At 35.5% G+C, this 18,382-nt stretch overlaps 1 long non-coding RNA gene across 3 annotated transcripts in view; it reads right to left on the bottom strand.

Annotated features, from left to right (window-relative positions):
- Positions 1-18,382, bottom strand: part of LOC144312254 (uncharacterized) — a 215,765-nt gene that overhangs the window by 135,828 nt on the left and 61,555 nt on the right. Inside the window, exons 7-8 of one of the 3 annotated variants that reach the window (XR_013377757.1) lie at positions 11,541-11,595; positions 9,974-9,996 (exon numbers count right to left, since the gene is read on the bottom strand). The exons of 1 other annotated variant lie outside the window; for it this stretch is intronic. This is a non-coding gene — a long non-coding RNA (uncharacterized LOC144312254). Of the gene's footprint in view, positions 1-9,973; positions 9,997-11,540; positions 11,596-18,382 lie in introns of those variants that run through there. One more of the 3 variants, XR_013377755.1, reaches the window with a different exon arrangement.

The raw sequence follows: 18,382 nt of genomic DNA on the forward strand, positions 1-18,382 counted from the left end.
GATTGAGTCCCGCATCAGGCTCCTTGCATGGACCTGCTTCTCCCTCTGCCTATATCTCTGCCTCTCTATCCCTCCGTGTCTCTCATGAATAAATAAAATTTTTTAAAAAAATGAAAATAATCACAAACTTAAAAATAGGTGAGGTATAGTACAAAGAAAGGGTTTTTCTGTTTTAATAAACCAAATTAAAGCAAATTACGACCTTCATGCCCCATCATTCCAAAATACTTTAGCATATATTTCGTATAAATGAGGACATTTTCTTAATATAATTTTTGACACCAGAAAATTAACACAATATATTATTGTCTGATCCTCAATCACAATTCAAGTTGTGCCAGTTTCCCCAATAATATGTTTTATAGAAAAAGTACCCCATTCAGTCATACTTTGCATAAACCTCTCCTGTCTCATTCCCATGTTGTGTCTGGAAAAGCTTCTGTCTTTGACTTTCATGGTAGTGACACATTTGAAAATCACAAGCCAATTATTTTTAAATTGTCCTTTAATTCATGTGTGTTTGATATTTCTTCAGCAGGAATATCACAGAATGACATATTTTCTTGATGAAACATTCTATGGATTACAGCATATTTTGTGAAATCATTTGTATTTGGACAAAAAACATTTCCCAGAGTGCTGAAAATTATAATGATGCCTTAATTGTAATCACTGCTTATTTCTCTTTTGCTGTTATCAATTGGGTTTCCATTTTTTTCATCAATAAAGATAAAGACTTCTGAATCAACTATTAATTAGATAGTTTTTAAATATTTTTGTTTCATGCTATGGATATATTCATAAATTAATCAATATCAGACTGTTACAGAATCAAATAAGAACTACATTTTGGATAATAATTGAATAAAATCAATCATATAACATGCATAGTTATTTTTGTTGTTTAGAAATTGTTTCAATTCTTTGTTATTGTTATGAACTCACAGAAAGTCTTTATTTCTGGAAATGAAACAATCTTGATGTTATCTCTGCTGGAGCTGTTTTAATGAAGTGTCAAATGTACATTTTAACTTTTTGGTAGATTCATCTTAGAAAGTGTGGGAATGCTGAGCAACAGTCCTACAAAGAATTTCTGAATAGTTATTGTTTTCTAACCAACAGCAGGAATAGTCCTAGACAAGAATTATGTACAAAAGAAACCCATTGCTATTGTATAGACTTAAAAAAAAAACATTTTGTTTACTTGGTATATTTCCTGGATGATTTTATGTAGTAAAAAAATAACACCATGTAAACAAACTTTTGCAGAGTTATTTTAATCATGTAAAAGGGAAATTTAAAAATTTTTCAAACAACAAATTTACAAATCAAAATTTATAAAATAATTAAGAATGGTCTCTGGTGTTAGGAGTTAGATATTCCTAATTAATTCAGAAAACAAAATTTCCAACAAGTTCAAAATTACTGTTTCTATTAAAACATACATATGTATACATACTTATATACATTGTTACATGTATATAATATATATGGAACAGAGGCACATATATACCCTTACTCAGTAAAGATACGTTAAGGCAATAATTTATCATTACCAGTGGCTTAGTGTGAAAGTGGGTGTATGTTCACTCACATGAGCTAGCACACAAGTATGTTCAATTTAATGATGGGCTTGGAAAATATAATTATTTAGATCAATGTTTTACATTTACCCAATTAATGTAATAAATTTTAAGCTAATATGTAATTTTTTGCTAAAAACATGAAGTTATACCTAAAATTACACGTTAAATGTCCACAGGGAAACAACAAAATTCAGGCAATTTCAATGAACTGTTCTTTCTACAAAATTTCAAACATTTAGGTTTGTTTTACCAAGATAAAGCCAGATAGTAATATCATTAAAGATATCAAAAAATTGTTAATCCAAGCTCACCCTAATGTAAAATCTTAGCCTTTTTTCTCACATTTGTTAAGTGGAGAGATATAGTACCTATAAAAATAATCTACTCACATTTGGCATATTTGTTTTTATGAGAAAATCTGTGCTGCATTTGTTGGGTGTTTTGGTTTTCTCCGTCTGGTATGCTTTAGCTCTTTCAGATTTCTGGAAAAGTACTTTCCTTATAGGTAACCTAATGGCATATTAGTTGCTTCACATTGCTGAAAATAGCTTGCTTGCTGAACGGATTTAGCTAACACATTTGAATTCATCTCCTATCACATCTATAATCCTTTGGCACTTATCCTTTCTGTTACCATTTTAGCAGTCAGCAATCTTTGGCCAATTATTGCTTTAAAAACATTTTAGCTCTCTTCAACTCTACTGAAATATTCTTTAAGGAAGACTAAGTCTGTCAACCTTTTATATTCTGAAGGCTCAGCAGGTTAAAGATGGGTGGCATTGCCAGGGTCCCTTTCTCAGGGGTAGTCACTATCTTCCATATAGTTAAAAACAATGCCGGTGCAACAAAAATACATTATGAAAGATGCAACTTCAAAATCTTTACTTTTGATATGAATTATATTATATTAAATTCTTCAGATTAAAAAAATAAAATAAATTCTTCAGATTTTCTCAGCTTTACTCTGTCCCTGACATGTGACTCCGTGGCCCACCTCAACCACTGCCCTGGACCTCTTGCTCTCAGCACTGTTTCTCCAGAGGCCAACATCAGGGCATCCAAGGGCTCTCCTGCTACCATCATTTGGGTGGAATAATGTCTGCTCAGGAATCACCAAGCAGGCCAAGTGAGTTGATATGAAAGTTTGATAAATATCCATGTGACAAATTTTGACCAACGGGAAATAAGAAACAGGGAGCGGGGTTACTGGAAGATAAATTTTCTCTATCCTCCCACAGTGACCTTGCAGCTTGTCTTGAAGTTGTGGCTACTCTGACAATGAGTCATCTTCTTAGCTTCAGTATTTTCCTCATTCACACAACCTTGAAAAGTTGTACCACCATTAAAGCATGAGTGCTTATATCCTTTTTAAATACTGTTTCTTAGGGAAGGTAAAATAAATTGTAAGGGCTGCCTATATTATATTTGCATATGCTTTTTGAAATTGTGTTACAAGCTCAGGCCCTGTCTGCTGATATAAATGATCTACCATTTTGACTATATGTTTAATTATTAATATACATGAATATTTTAGTATGCTAATTTTCATTTGATATATTCACTCAAATAAGCAAATAATAATTGACCCATTATTCAATTATTATTTTTCCTGATTGAAGATATAACTCAATTATAAAGAAACAAATGTGAATGTCTGATTCATCAGGTACACACAGATGTGTCTTATGCTAGTCACAGGAAGCCAGCCTTGGCTCTTGATTCAGAAAGTAAAAATGGTTGCCATTGGAAAAAAAATATAATCATAATTTGATTCCAGTGGTTTTTTTCCCCCCAGTGGCTTTTGAAAGAAAGTTTGTGTTTTGCAACTACAGGTTTCTTCCTTATGTATTTGGGATGTGAAAGATGGTAACATTATTTATACTGTAGAAGTTAGTTTTTCTTATAATCTTAGGAGGTAATCTCAGTATGGTAAAGAAAAGAGGCAGAATAGCAAATAGTCTATAATTTAGTTGTCATTTTAAGAACTTTGTAGGTCCTACACGTTTTAAAAACTTCATTTTACATCACAGAAAATATATTAAAAATTAGCCTCCTAAATATATTTTTTGCTAGAGAAGATGAAATTATTTTTATAACTAGTTCTTCAAAAATATTTTAGTGTGTTTGGTTTTTTTTCAATTCTTTATAAGCAAAGAAGTTCTTCATAAGCAAAAAAGCCGTCCGACTTTTGGCAACTACAGTAACACGTTTATGAATTCCAATAATTAATGAAAGTATATAGCATTAAAATTAATAATATTAATTAATTTTACTTACTGGGGTTTTTTTTTAGTAATTTGGAGTAAGTATATATTTTATATCAATTACTTAATGAAGCCCCTAAAAAGTTCACTGGCTTTGCATAGCATTCTTATATAGGCCTAAATACATAGTAATCATTGCCTCATATTTGTGATGAATAAAACTTATTGAATAGAGTGTAGATTTTAGTTTTAGATTATAATTTGAACAGGTTTTACTCAGGATTTTGTTCATTTATATCTGAGTATTTGCATAAAGGATGATAAAGACCAAGTTCGCACATTGCAGGAGATTACAATAAGGGGAAAAGCTTAACTCAAAATACTATGATCTTTGTAAAGTAAAATTGAAATATTGTTTACATTGAATAAGGCTAAAAGAAAATGTATACGATTTCACTGCCTAATTATTTTCCTGGAAAACCATGGATTTATTCATAGTTAATTTAGATTTATAGCAGTTAGCAAGAAAGTAGATTATCAAACATATTTTTATTTACTTTTGTAGACTACTGTAATTTGGCATGTTCTGTAAAAGGGCTCATGAAAAAAAGATTTCAGTAATACAGCATAACTATTGCAGATGATTCCTACATCTGAAAGTATTAAAGATTGATAACACAGAAAATCTGAAATGTTATACTATAAATTTTATGGGTTTTGATAGAAAACATTTATGATCTTTTAAGCCTCTGAAAAGCAGCCAAATCCATGAATTCAGTGCTAATTGTTCTCACTCCGTCACTTAGCACTAGCATGTCCTTTACTCAGGCCCTCCCATGTGCAGTCCCATATGCTGTATACAGGCAGAGCCTTACTCCATGTGCTGAGATCATTCTGATCAATCAACTCTACTCCCAGCAGGTAGTGTTCAAAATATGACCCACTTCTAGGAAAAAAGTATGTGAAGTAATGGAAACAGGCTAAGGTTTCTCAGTCTTTGCACTAAGTGGCATTTTGAGTTAGATAATTCTCTGTATGGGGGACTGCCCTGTGCCTTGTAAGATAGTTTATCAGTCTCTACCTAGTAGATGCCAGTAGCACTATCCTTTCAAGTTGTGACATATGTCCTTAAACACTGTCAGATGTTTCCAGAATGGGGAGGGGTTGGTGTAAATCTGAACTGAATGACAGCTACAGAATTACCTACATCATGTGGTGCAGGGCTGTGGGCCAACCTGTCATCATTCAAGACAGTTTACACCCTAGTACCCCTTGATTTTATGTGCTTAGCACTTCAGCTTCACACTGGGACTATAGTTGCCTAAGAACCCCTTGACTCTGGTCCTAGAATGGTATCAGCTGTGAAGCTATGAGTTCTGGACTCAAGAAACTTAAACTAGTTCTGGCAACTCCACTTACTATTTTGTGATGCTATGGACTGAATTATGTACCCCCCAATAATTCATGTGTTGAAGTCCTAGCCTCTAGTATGACTGCATTCAGAGAAAGGATCTTTAAAAAGTAATTAAGATTAAATAAGATTATAAGAGTGAGCTTTAATCCAATAGAATAAGTACCCCCCCCCTTTTTAAGATTTATTCATTTATTTGAGAGAAAGAGACAGAAAGAGAGAGTGAGCAGAAGGTGGAAGGGGCAAAGGGCGAGGGAGAGAATCTTAAGCAGACTCTGTACTGAGCATGGAGCCCCACTCTGGGCTCGATCACATGACCCTGAGATCATAACCCTGTCTCTCTCACTGCCACATGAGGACACAAAGTGAAGGTGTCTATTCAGAAGCCCAAAAGGGAGCTTTCACCAGAAACTGATCATGTTGGCCCCTTGATCTCAGACACTAGCCTCAGAACTACGAGAATAACTTTTGTTGTTTAAATCACCCAGTCTATGGTATTTTATTATGACAGCCCAAGCTGACTAAGACAATGAGTTTAGACAAATTACTTATCTCTCTAGTTTCAGTATCTTCACCAGTTAAATGGAGGAAAATAATAAACTATCTCTTATGTGATTATTATAGTGAGTAAATGAGATAATACAGAAAAGTGGCATAGCATAGTCTCTGCACAGAGTTTGTGCTCAATAAATACCATAGTCTCTTCCTCAGAATCAAAATTATATTTTAGAATTATCATCGATTGGGCAGCCTAGGTGGCTCAGTGATTTAGCGCTGCCTTCGGTCCAGTGCATGATCCTGGAGACCTGGGATCGAGTCCCACGTCGGGCTCTCTGCATGGAGCCTGCTCCTCCCTCTGCCTGTGTCTCTACCTATCTCTCTCTCTGCTTCTCATGAATAAATAAATAAAATCTTTAAAAAAAGAATTATTATCAATAGGATTTGATAAGGGTTTAGCTAATGCAAATCTATTTTTCATATTTTTACCTTTCAGTGTCAGGGTAACTGGATCTTTTTTTATTATTAAGATTTTATTTATTTATTTGACAGGGACAGAGAAAGAGCCCAAGCCGAGGGAGCAGCAGAGGTAGAGGGAGAAGCAGCTCCCCACTGAGCAGGGAGCCCTACTCCAGGCTCCATCTATCCCAGGATCCCGAGATCATGACATGAGATCAAGTCAGATGCTTAACTGACTGAGCTAACCAGGTGCCCCAGGGTGACTGGATCTTGACCAACTATAGCACTGATGCTGCTGGCTGAAGTAATTTCTTTGAATAAGATAAATATCCAGAACTAAGATGATGTCAAAGACATCTCATTTCAAGGATTTCCTTCCTGCTGTATTTATTCCTGTTGTAATTCACCTCTTGGGTTAGACAGAGTCCCTTAGTAGCTAACTCCATGGACGATATTCAATTTATTAAATAAATGTGTATGCTGTGTCATGCATATATAGCTTAGCCCTCTTGGGTGAATCAACGACAACATCTGCTTCTGTAAATCCACTTGTCAACGGACTCACCCACATTCCTGAGGTCCCAGAATGTCTCATGCAAGTGCTTAATGTGTATAACTAGTGTTGAAATGTAATCCACAAGAAAGTGTGTTTTGACCATGAAAGTGTTCTGCTAGTCTGCTTCTCAGATTCATAATAATGTTTTGAAATGCATAAAGCCTAATACAGATTGGAAGGAAACCAAACTTTAATTATTATTATATTTTAATACATTTATTATGTTCAAATGCTTGCTTCTTTATTCCCTCATTAAATAACGAGATCTAATTGAGGGTCTAATTTACTACTGCAATTACCCCGAAATATTTCAAGATACTTGCAACATGCTTTGGAAATATCTGTGATTGTGGCTGGTGAAAATTAACACTGCGTTAACACTGCGGTGGGTTTTGGACAACATTCTTAATTGAAACATATACGAACTTTACCTAGACGTCAGTGAAAAAAGTGAACTACTTTTAAAATACAAACCCACTCTGGAATTTTAAATTTTTTGTGACTTCTACCCATGGATTCTCTGGGCCCTAGGGTACCATCTGTTGCACTAAAACAACTTGACATTGTTTCACAGAGCACTTAGGGTAGCAGGCATGGGTTCTGAAAGGAGAGTCTTCTTTCTACTCTCAGATCACTTAGAGTAGAGCTGTCCCCCAACATTTGAGTCAGGCTTATTCAATCCTTACTGGGTAGATGCAAGTTCCACTTATACCCATTTCCATGCTCAAATAGTTAAATACAACAAATGCAGATTGGGGTTTTCAGCTTCAGACCCACTTATTCTCTTTTGCTGAACACTCCTGATAGGAGCGATTTCCTCTCAGTGAGTCTGTTTGCTTGGGCTGATTGATATCTCTACAGACAGACTTCCTTTGAAGTATCGCCTGCCCTGTAGCCAGCACTTAAAAGCTGGAAATGAAGTCCAGCAGGAGTTATCCCAGCTTGTTTCTCGCAAAACCATACTAAGAGGTAGAACATCAAAAGTGAAAATGAGGACAAAGGAGGAGGAGGAAAAGGTAGTCCACAGCCTTTTATCTATTGATGGGAATGGCCATTGTATATTGGAGGTCTGACTCACAATGTTTGAAACTGTTACATTGAATACTTTCCAAAATCAGTCCTTAAAGCCTTACCTTTTACCTTGGGAACTGCGTTATTAGTCTTCTTTCCACTTGGCAGTAAATTACTAAGAGTTCCCAAAAGTCTGAGCTGAGATTGAAAGTACTCAGCCTTTGTTTTGCCCCCAAAACCTGTGCGACTTTGGAAAAGTTTGGAAAACTTAAGGTTTTGTGGTCTCTGATGCTGCGTGCAAAACATGAGGGATGAAGAGTGGGGGGCCTTGGATTTTGTGGAGTTCTGAGACTCAAGTTATATTACCGATGGACTTGACTGTCTCCTAAGAACTAAAGGCTCTCAAACACTGGAAGGAAAACCATTGAGGACATTAGAGACATCATAGGGAGAAAGGTCTGAAATAGCAGATGGCAAACATGAAAATGGGCTAGCTAAGTACGTTTTAAAAGGTGTAATTGTTAGGCTTGAGTGAAAATAAGTGCTCTCCAGACACAGAGAAAATATTTGATTACAGGTCAAGTTTTCCTTTTTACAAGGAATCCTCATGTTTCCTTTACTATTGTATCCACCCTTGGGTTTTCCTGTCCTAGCTCCTTAAGGAAAGAAACTACATCTTATTCATTTTTGCCTCCCAACACTTACATATCATCTGGCATATTGTAGGAGTTTAAACATGTTTTGTTGAATTAAACTGACAAACTGTAGTTTGATCTCCTATTATGTAAATGCACTATACTAGATGCTGCGAATTACTAATTCCGATTCTCAAAAATGCTTAGTATTCCTCTGTATCATTCTGATATTCATTTCAAAAACGTGCATGACTTAAGAAGTATAAAACACCACTATGTCATAAGAATGCATTAAAAATAATGTAAAAATAATAGACTATGTATTGTCCCTATATTCCTATATAATGTGGACATCATATTCATTGCTTAGCATATAATTTGTGGGTTTTGAAATGTTTGTAATATAGGCGATAACAGACAAGTCTCTTCAAAACAAAGTCAATTTATTTTATTAGTTGTTTCAAGAGTCATAATTCAAAATTCATATCTATTTTCAAGGACATCAATTTTACTTAGAAGGAGCACAGAGAGTACACAGGTTCTGAGTCTGAAATAGAAAGCTGATTTATTGCTGTAGCTTCATTGTCTGTAGACTTTCTTCTCTCCTATATGACAGTGTGAGCATTTAATTCAAAATGAATTCCTTAATCGATAAGGATCATCTTTAAGAACGTCAATCAAAGTAGATAGAGCAGGGTTGCCCAGTGTAATCTCAGAAGGAATACACTGGAGGACTACCCGCTTATTTTCACTCTGAACTTTGGCCTCAAATTTCTTGGAGTTGGAAGCATTCATGCACTGTCTTCTATATGTCTCCAGTTTATACTTACCAGGTGTGGAAGGTGCTATATTTTGATAAACGATCTTTATTGGGATACACTTTTAAAGAGGCAAAACTTACTTAATTCAATGATCCTTTTAATTTCGTACATACCAAGCTTACCATTCTGTACATTCCATATGAAAGCAATAAATTATAAATTTTTTCTCCTGCTTTAAATTCAATGTTACAATTTATCATTTATTAGAGTAAACCATATTTTTTATTGGCTTCATGTTCTTTTCCTTGTTAAGCACTCTTAGATTCTTTATTTCCCTACTTATGGCCCTGTTGACACCCTACTTGACACCAGTTCTTCTAATTACCTGGATTGTCATGTAGTCTTTTCTGTTAATAAGGGATTCCAGTTGTGAATTCTAGCTCCCCATGCTGTCAGCTGAGGTGTGTCTGTTCAACCTTGTTCAGTTGCACTGCTATGGCTGTATACTCGGAAGCTTCTTCCTGACAGCCACATGCACAGTGCTGATTTTCAGCTCACTCATTACACTTTTATCAAAACAGGGCTTTATCTCGCTTATTTTGGAGCAATAAACTTGCTCCATTATTTAGTTTGTTAGCTTTTGTGCCAGTACAGGGACAAATACTTCTGTGGATTATTTTCCTACAGTATCACAAATTTAAAAAGAAGATAGATAGGGATCCCTGGGTGGGCAGAGGTTTGGCGCCTGCCTTTGGCCCAGGGCGTGATCCTGGAGACCCGGGATCCAATCCCACGTCGGGCTCCCGGTGCATGGAGCCTGCTTCTCCCTCTGCCTGTGTCTCTGCCTCTCTCTCTCTCTGTCTCTCACTGGGTGCCTATCATAAAGTAAAAAAAAAAAAAAAAAAAAAGATAAATACATTCTCTATTGACAAAGTATACATTTATTTATACATGTATTGCATTTATATCTAGATATTTACACATATATTTACATGTTCTTGTTAATTTATTTTAAATTTGGGAATAAACTTGTTTTTTATAAGTAAATCATAAAGAGCAAGAAATCCTAAATCAAGTTTACAGATATAATCAAAGAAGCTTTGTATGTTTTAAATATTATGGTTATTTTTTATTCCATTAGAGCTTCTCTTGAAGTGAGGGTTAGTGGACATAATGAAAAGGTTCATAATATGAGGAAAATAATTTTAGCATTAAAATAAATTACAACTATAGGAAATCTATTGATGTGAAAGGGAAAGTTCATTAAAATGAAGTTTATATATGCCAAAATAACAGCAATTAAGATTATTTATGCAGTTACTTTTACCTGTACACCTAGATATGTGCACATATATATCTAACACATATAATTGTAGTAAACCTTCTTGGAAGTATTTGCACTTACTTCTCATCTATGGCAATTGTAATTACAGAGGATTTTCACTGTCTACTATGCATATCTGCATTTTTAAATGTTTGGTAATGTATATGTACTATTAAAAAATTAAGAGCAAAAGCTATAAATCAGCTGACTTCACTAAGTAGTCTTAAAACACTTATATCAAAAGATCTAGAATGTGTTTAAAAACTTTAACTATTTCTTAGAAAGCCAATTTAGTTTGGCCTATGGTAACTAAAAATATTCCTTAAAACCACACAACAGAATAAGTTATCTGGATGAGACAAGAAGGAACTAAGATATAGCAAACACTTATTGTGAAGCTAGGGATCAAACATTCAGTGTAATGATCTAATAAAGATAAAGCAGAGTCTAGATCTTACACCTGAAGCCCAAGAAGAGCTTGCTTCATCATTACTCTTGAACCGAAGATAGTTGTTGGTACCCAATTGACTTACTCACTGAATCCCAAATAGAAAAGCCCATAAGCCTGGGTGTAGGCATATTCAAAATACAAGATATTTAAGATACAGTGTCCAGTGAATTAAGCACTTTTACTTCAGTGAGAAATAATGACTAGAAAGAAAAAAAGAGTATTTTCAGTATTTTTTCCAAAAGTACTTCGGAGATGTATAATGATATTTGCATAATATAGGCCATGAAAAAGCCCTCACAGAAAAAACAACCAAAACCAAATAGGACTCTATTTCAGTGTTCCCCACGCTTCTTTGCTTATAGAACATCTAATATATAGTTTTTTGTATCTCTTATTAACCTTTGTATTGGAGAAACATATAGTAAAATTAAATTTTAAAAACATTTTTTAAAGTAATTTTAAGAAACCCCAACTTTACAATAAAGAATAAACACTATTCTCAATGAGGTTAATGCCATGTACAAGGTAGATTGCAAATTTGGGGGAGTCAATGTTATTGAGAAGAGTAATAACATTTTAACTGTTATCAAAGTAGACTTCAAGAATTCCCTGAATTTTTGTGAAAGGATTACTCTTTTACTCACCCATGAAAATATCTTGAATCCCTAACATAGGCTTATCACATTAACTTCTCATCCTCTGGGGGGAAAAAAAAGGATAGTAACATTTTGTTAAGAAGCTCTAAAGACAGGGTGTGGACACATACACAAATACAATCCCTTCTGACAATGATGAATCTAAATACTACTGAATCTACTTAAGACTTTTGTCAAGAGAAGCTTTCTACATGTGATTACTTTAATTTGAAAACAAAAACAACAAAACATGTAAGTGACAGCCTGTTTTCTCTATGGCCAAGGCAATATATACATCAGCAAACTACAGCATTAATAGTAAACTCTTGAACTTTCTCTTCAGATTTTATTTTACTTAAAGTACTAGGGAGAAACTATCCTATGCCTAGTTGTAACAGGTTATTTGAAAATGTAGAGACTCCAAGGTCCCCAAAGTCCACTCTCTGGCCTGCCAGTGTGTCTGAGAACCATAATTCTCCTGTGCTTTTTCTGAAGCATTATCTCTAGAAAGCTGTTATTAAAATAATATATAACCCTGTATTGAGTTGAGGTTATCCATTACATATAATTAGGGTTTTTACAAGCATGAAGACATCTCATATCAGTAGTTCTCAATCCTTAGGGTATATTAGAATTATCTATGGAACTTAAAAAAAAAAAAAATGTTGCATCCCATGCTCAGCCAACTGAATCTGAATCTCAGGGTTTGAATTCAGGCATTTTTTTTTTCTTAAGTCTCTGTTCAAGTGATTCTGATTCATACTGAAGGTTGAAAGCCCCCAAAATAAACAAATTCCATGTGTTTCTATAAAACAGCACTGCTATTTTCTCAAGGACAGCTACATAATTTGTGAGGCCTACTGCAAAATGAAAATGCAGGGCCCCTCTTCAAAAAATAGAAAAAATGTGATTAAAGATATTAAAATATACAGTTTCTGTTCTGTCTTTAGACTTGTGATGTTTTGTGTTCTGCTATTTAATGTTATTCTAAGCAAAAAGAAAAAAATCATTAGCATGAATTTTGCTACTTATCTGTATATTTTGGAGAGGCTGTTTTTAATACAAACATCAGAGCATGTAGAATCACCAGTATTGCACAATTCCTATTTTGCATCTTGTACATGCAAAAGAGAGGCATTGATACAAAAAAACTAGCTTAAATGTTTTTATTTCACTTCTTGATATGCTCACTTTCTACCAATATGCTCTATCTTCAGTTTATCAATAAGCAAGGAAGGAGTTTCCTTTTCTTCTATGTCATTATCTTCAGTGTAGCTGTCTAGATAATATAAGGAGGTAACATGAGTAAGAAAGAATATGATAGGGTTCCTTTTTTTTTTTTTTTTTTTTGCTTCTTGGAAAGTCAGAACATTCTTGACTTCTTTCTGTGTTTGAAACAAACTTTGGTTTAAATGGCCAAGTGTGGCATCTTAGACTTCAGTGTCCTTGCCTATTCAGTCACAGATGTAACACTTCTTGTCTGAATCTTGCTGTCCTACCAATTTATTGCAGGTTCACTGGGATTCTGTGCTCATGAGGCATCGTGAATACAAATGTACAAGCAAGAAATGGCAAGAGATCTGCATATTGTGCCTGTCACTTCTGCTTATGTATGCTCCACTAGTCCATCAGGCCTCACTTCGAAACAAGAGTTCAAAGATAAAATGATAAAGTTTTCCAAGATGTCAACAGCAGAGCAGACCAAGGATGGGGTCTTTTGAGCATGAGCTCTATACACCTGCATATGTGGTACATCCATGAAGCTGTCCTGCACTTACTCTCCAGAGTAAGTAAGATCAATGGTCTGGTACAATGAAAGGTGTGCAGTGGACCTGAGTTGAGTTCTAATACTAATGACTTTGATCAAGAATCTTAAATTCCCAGAGCCTCCATTTTTAACAAGAAAATAGCATAATTCTATGAATTGGTAAAAAGGAATAAATCATTTCCTAAAGAAATCCAACTTTGTGTTTATTTTGCCAACTTGCTTTTTCTCACTACCTGGGTTATATGGCAGGTAGTTAAAAACTGGCAGCCCCTTTGTTTACACTGAATTCAAAGGTCCTAATATCTCAGATTACGGGCTTATCATCTTTTTCTGCTTTGGTCCTCATACTACTGATGTAGGAACGAGTTAGGGGCAGATGAGGCTAGGCAGGGAGAGACAATGGAAAGACCCCAGAGTCAGGCTCCTACCCATCCCAAGAAAACTGAGATAAGACAGTAAAAACAGAAAAAATAAACCTTTCTCCCTAGCTCCAAAATGTTATGGAGTATCCCCCTTTTAATGGCTACTAAGTAATCACAGAAATATATCGTTAAGGTGTTATCAATAGTCCCTGTACAAACCAAGACCACACAAGAATCTCAAGGCCATGAGCTACTTGATTAGGCTCACAGAAATCCCAGATGTAGAGAAATACTATGGAGGGGATATTAACCAGAGAGAAAGGAACAGCTTGTTTGGGTTTATGATATTTACAAAAACATCTTATTTATTGTTATGATAGTTATAAATCCACCATGTTTGTTCCAAATATCCAGCCTGAAATTGACAAGAAATTTTCCAAGTACCCCGGTCAGTTTCCTTTTTTTTTTTTTTTTTTTTTAAGATTTTTATTTATTCATTCATACGAGACAGAGAGAGGCAGAGACATAGGCAGAGGGAGAAGCAGACTCCATGCAAGGAGCCATCCTGGAACTTCAGGATCATGCCATGAGCTGAAGGCAGATGCTCAACCACTGAGCCACTCAGGCATCCTCCATCACTTCCCCCCACCCCACTCTCAACCTTCCCGCCCTGCCCTGGCCATCAGCTTCCTATAAAAGACAGACCAAAACAGCCCTCAGGGTCAACTCTGTCAGGATCCTTCTCACTTTTGAGAGCTTTCTCGGTATCTCTGCTTAATAAACTTCTATTACTTTGCTCACTCTCTGTTGTCCATGAGATTTATTCTTTGACTCTGAGACAAGAGCCAAACACTCCTGTATCACTACTAAGAGTAAAAGCAAAGCTTCTGAGCAGAGGGATACTCTGAAGATCCTATTCAGATCTTTCCATTTAGAAAAATCCTGCATTATAAAAATCAAGAATATGCATAATATGTGTGTATTTATACATATATGTTATATACACCCAGACAAATGCTTATGTATTCATATATGCTGATCATGCATTTGTTTTCAAAACCATTTTTCACCCTTGCCTCTGATCTGCTCTAAATTGCTGAGACTGAATTTTGCCAATTTTATTTCCTCAGCTTCCTTGCAGGGTTCAGCCAACAGGAGAAGGCAGGGCATTCTGCGTCCTATTTTTCTGGTATCATCAGCAGTGGTCACACCTCTCCATGCCAATTCCAGCTCCCAACAGGCAGATCTCCTGACCTTCCTACTCCCACCTAGTGGCCTGGCTCCAGCTCCAATAGCTCTGCTTGTTCCTTTTGTCACTCTAGCTCTGAAGGTAGAGATGATGTACAAATACAGAGGATGCCTCACCTTCTCCTTTTCTCAGATATTCCAAATACCTTTGTAAATAAACTCCCATACAAAATTCCTTTGATTGAATCATCTGCTGTAGATTTTGTTTCCCTGGTCAAACTATGGTACTTATATACAGATACATACACCTATATATACCCGTATACACATAAATGTGCGGACATACGTGTGTGTGAAACAGTGAATGAGCTGTCTGGTAGCCTGCAAATGACTGTGACAAGTTCAGAATGAAAACAGATTGAGTAACACTAGTGTACTAGTCAGAGTTCTTCAGAGAAACAGAGCCATAAGAATCTACCTACCTAGGGAAATTTATTATAAGGAATTCTTTCATTTGATTATGGAGACTAAGAAGTTCCCTGTTCTGCATCTGAAGGCCTGAAAACAGAAGAGTCAATGGTGGGAGTTTCGGTCCCACTCTAAAGACAGGAGAAAGGATGGATGACTCTTCTCAACAATCATCAAGTAGAAAGAGTGAAGTATTCCTCCATCAGCCTTTTTTAAATTTTGTTTTGTTCTTTTTACGCTTGCAAATAATTAGATGAGCCTCACTCTCCCACATTGTGGAAGGCAGTCTGCTTTACTCAGTCTAGCACTGGACTGTTACTCCCATCCAGGCACACCCAGAAAAATTGTTTAACCCAGTATCTGCGCTCATGGTCCAAGTGAGTTAACACATGCAATTAACCAAATTAACCAGCACAACTGACTTTGAATTCCAGTGCCCTCAGTCTCAGCGGGCAGAAATCAAAAGTGAAAGATGCCAAGACAGGAATTCATTTGGCTGCCAAAGACAACTGGTTTTTTTTGTATTTCATTATTACAATGTGGAATTCAGAATTCTGTAGCAGTCCCTTGTCACATCAGTTATCAGGGACAGCCATGAAATGCAGCACTAAAAATCCAAAACAACAACAACAACAAAACCTCCCCAAAACCACTTTCCTTTGCTGTACGCAGTTTTTAAGTTGTTTCCATTTCTCTCTCCTTCCTCCCAAACTCCACCAGTTAATTTGCCTTTAGTTTTCCTTGGTTTGCAAAACAAGTATAAGTGAGAGAACAATATTGGGGTAATTTTCATGTTCAAAAAAATACTAGGTATTTCAAGGTATCTTGATGAGACAATTTGACCACTGAGATTTATTCTCTCTTGCTCTCATAAATTGCTAATGGCACACCTATTTCTTGCTGTCACTACTCATTTTTTATTCCAATTCCAATTATTTGCTCTGTCTTTTGTACCTTGTAGGTTCAGGTGAGACTGAATTAGTCTCATATTAAAGATATGTTTAATAATTAGATTAGATTTAATAAAATTTTGCCAAATCAATCTTACTAAGATTTTCAAATTTGATAGCATTATAAAAAATATAACTGTCTTGTAGTAATACAAAACTCTCCAAATGTATAATAAATAAAATCTGCAAATAATCAGATCTAGGACATACAAGCAACATACACATAAAGAATTTTTACATAAAATTATAAAATAAAGCTATAATGATATCATTTTCTTAAGTCATTAAACCTTTTCCACAAAAATGAATTAACAGAGAAGCCATAGATATACCACATTCCCCTCAATCTCATCTTTTTATTAACATTATCTTGTTTTAAAAATCAACCATGCAATGTTTTAGATCGACCAGTAAAGTCATTTTACTTTCACCCCAACACACTGGTGTCCACATTCTTTTCTTATTAAGCATAATAAATTTAACTATTGGACCAAATAAATCTATGACATGGGAATTAAGGGAATAAAGCCCATGACAGTATCAGACTTTAAGGTATTCACTGCAAAATCCAGAATAAACGTGTTTTACTTTAGGTTATCACCTAAATAAAATCCGAAGTTCCCTTTGTGGTGTGTTTATAATATGGGTTTACTCTGACCCACAGAGTATCCATTAATTTCCTGTAACAAACTTGCTGCAATGTTTGTAAAACTTATACATTCTACTATTATTATTATCAGGAAGTTTGTATTCTCTCATTGCTGGTGTGTTCATTCCAGTTACTAATATGACTTTCCTGGTTCTGGGTCTCTTTCCTGAGCAGCCACAGACATACTTTTCTGAGGGAGGAAAAATGGATTTGTTCCTACAAAAAATTGAAGGGCTTTTTTTTCCCCCCTTTATATCTAAAACAGAATATTTGTCCCCTGAAAAGAAATAACAGAATAACATGAAAGACCAAGTAACTAAGAACTTATTTCTGGCATGTTCTGCTTCCTGGGAAGAAGAGTCAGTTGGTTTCCATACTGAAGTGTCCCAGGCCACACTTTCAAGGCAAGAATCAAAGACCTTTACATCAAAAGTAGTAAGAGCCCATAGCAGTGAATAGAAGCATTAGAGACCTAAAGAAATGCTGTCTTCAATTAATTCTATCTGTCTACAATTTTTTTTTAAAGACTTATTTATTTGAGAGGACAGAGGAGGGGCAGAGGGAAAGGCAGAGACTCAAAACTGGCTCAACTCTTGAGTGAAGAGCCCAACATAGGCTCCTTCTCATGACCCTGAAATCATGACCTGAATCGAAACCAAGAATCAGTCACTCTCCTACTGGGCCACCTAGGTGCTACTCTGTCCCCCAATTCTTTTTTTTTTTTTTAAGATTTTATTTATTTATTCATGAGAACACAGAGAGAGAGAGAGAGAGAGGCAGAGACACAGGCAGGGGGAGAAGCAGACTCCATGCAGGGAGCCCAACGTGGGACTCTATCCTGGGTCTCCAGGATCAGGCCCTGGGCTGAAGGCAGCGCTAAACCGCTGAGCCACCTGGGCTTCCCTCTGTCCCCCAATTCTTAAACATGTCCTTGTATGTAGGTACAGGTCCTGGCTCTGAATATAAGGTTTCATAATGAACGTAATACTCCATAGTATTACCCCTTGCTATTCAACCAGGACTGAGATTCTCAGTCAAGGTGCTACTTATTCAAACATATCTGCCTATTGACATGCTACTGATCTTGTTACAAAACTATATTAAGGGTTAAAATTCCACAAGATTTAGAGCACTGGATTTTAACCCATATGACTCTGATTTCAGACCAAGCTACTTTACTTTCAGCCATGTAATTTTCTTATATTTAATTTAATTCAAGTTAAAATTTAATTTAATTAAAACTTAAATTTCTGAGTTGTAATTTCTTTAGATTCTTAAATAATAGTAGCACAATTATTTAATAGCTATTCACTATCTACTAGACATGTGTTTATGACTTTCCATGATGTATATCACTGTTTTTCTCCACAGCTCATTGTTTTTCTCCACAGCTCCACAGCTCATGGCATAGAAGTGAAAATTAGAGGAACAAAAAGGTAGTTAGTGACTTACCAGAAAGGTAAATA

Source organism: Canis aureus, chromosome 4, assembly GCF_053574225.1.
Source record: "Canis aureus isolate CA01 chromosome 4, VMU_Caureus_v.1.0, whole genome shotgun sequence".
Taxonomy (NCBI): Eukaryota; Metazoa; Chordata; class Mammalia; order Carnivora; family Canidae; genus Canis; species Canis aureus.